We start from the raw sequence: 1,401 nt of genomic DNA on the forward strand, positions 1-1,401 counted from the left end.
GCGGCGGCGCCTCCCCCTGTCCCCCGCCTCCCGCCTCCCGCGCCCAGTCCCTCTCCCGCTCCCTCTCCCGGGCCGCTGCCTCCTCAGCGCCGCGCGCGTCTCCCATCAGACTCCCCGCCCCCAGTGCAGCGCCGCGCGGGCGCCCGAGCGGCGGAGGCCAAAACAAGGCCGGGCCCTTTGGCGCTCGTTGGAGCCTGCGCGGTGTCGAGCCCATTTAGCGGTGGCACCGAGGCAGAGCGTCGGCTCCGGGCGAGAGGGCGCCCGAGGGCTGGGCAGGCTCGCGGCAGAAATGGGGCCGGGTTGCTTCCGGGCCCGGGAGACGCGGGCCAGGCACGCGGAGTTGCTCGCTGTCCCTGCTGGGAGCGCAACTCGAAGTCCTCGACGGCCGCTTGTTATCCAGAGGAAAGCGAACACAATAAACCTTCCCTGGAGAAGGGGTAAGTGATGGAAGACGAGGAGGAGCATCAGTTGCTACCGGCCCCATTTTGCCGATGTGGAAACTGAGCCTTGAAACAAGAGCGTAATGAAAGGCACCCCCAAAAAGTTACCCAGGGCCATATTGGCTCTGAACTAAGCTGTCTTATGTGGAAGGTAGTCCACAATAATCAAGCATTCATTCATATTTTAAAATCTTACTGAGGACATACTAAGTCCCAGTAACTTGTAGGCACTGGGAGTAAAGAGGTGAACAAAAGAGGCAAGTTTCTGCTGGCTGACAGGGACCTGTGGTTACTGTGGCGAGGCGAGAAGTTAGAGTAGGCGTGGTCACTGCCTTCAGGAAATGTGCAGCCCCGCAGAGTCCTTGGGAAATAGTGTGAGATGAGAACAGTTACTAGGTGGTGGGAATAAAACTAAAGATCATGGTTAGTATGAAGAGGATCACCGGTACCAGGCACTGTTACAAGCCTTTTACATGTTTCATCCTGTCAAAGAATGTCTCAAAGACAGAATCAGTTAAAAAAAGAAAGAAAAAAGTTTTTTGGCAAAGATGCAAAGCCATGAGACTCTAGACGGCCTGACCAAATAAAAGACAGCAAGTTTTAAGGATTACCCAGAGCCTAAGGGGGAGGAATAGCACAGCACTAAGTTGACTCTAATGGGCTTTGGAAAGGGAATCTAAGCAAATGAAGATGGGAACCTGGGGACAGCCAAAGAAAAGGCCACAGGAGAAATCCTAGTGGATGTGCTGCAGTATCATGTCCTCGGTCTGTGACTGGAGGAATCACTTCCAAACCCTCCTCTGTGACACAGGAATAATAGGGATGACCTCCAAAGGTTGTCCAGATTAGATAACATCAGTAAGCACTCAACAAGTCCTGCTTGAGGTGATTAGTTCTTCCTCTGCATTCTTCCTACCGTTCTCCTTTGAATTTTATCAGATGCCCATCATGCTGCTGGGGG

At 53.8% G+C, this 1,401-nt stretch overlaps 1 long non-coding RNA gene across 1 annotated transcript in view; it reads left to right on the top strand.

The window, feature by feature from the left end:
- The first annotated feature begins 320 nt into the window (after positions 1-320).
- LOC111825856 overlaps positions 321-1,401 on the top strand; it is a 40,739-nt gene continuing 39,658 nt past the window's right edge. Inside the window, exon 1 of the long non-coding RNA XR_002829057.1 lies at positions 321-437. This is a non-coding gene — a long non-coding RNA (uncharacterized LOC111825856). The remainder of the gene's footprint in view (positions 438-1,401) is intronic.

The sequence above is a fragment of the Myotis lucifugus genome, unplaced genomic scaffold, assembly GCF_000147115.1.
Source record: "Myotis lucifugus unplaced genomic scaffold, Myoluc2.0 scaffold_43, whole genome shotgun sequence".
NCBI lineage: Eukaryota > Metazoa > Chordata > Mammalia > Chiroptera > Vespertilionidae > Myotis > Myotis lucifugus.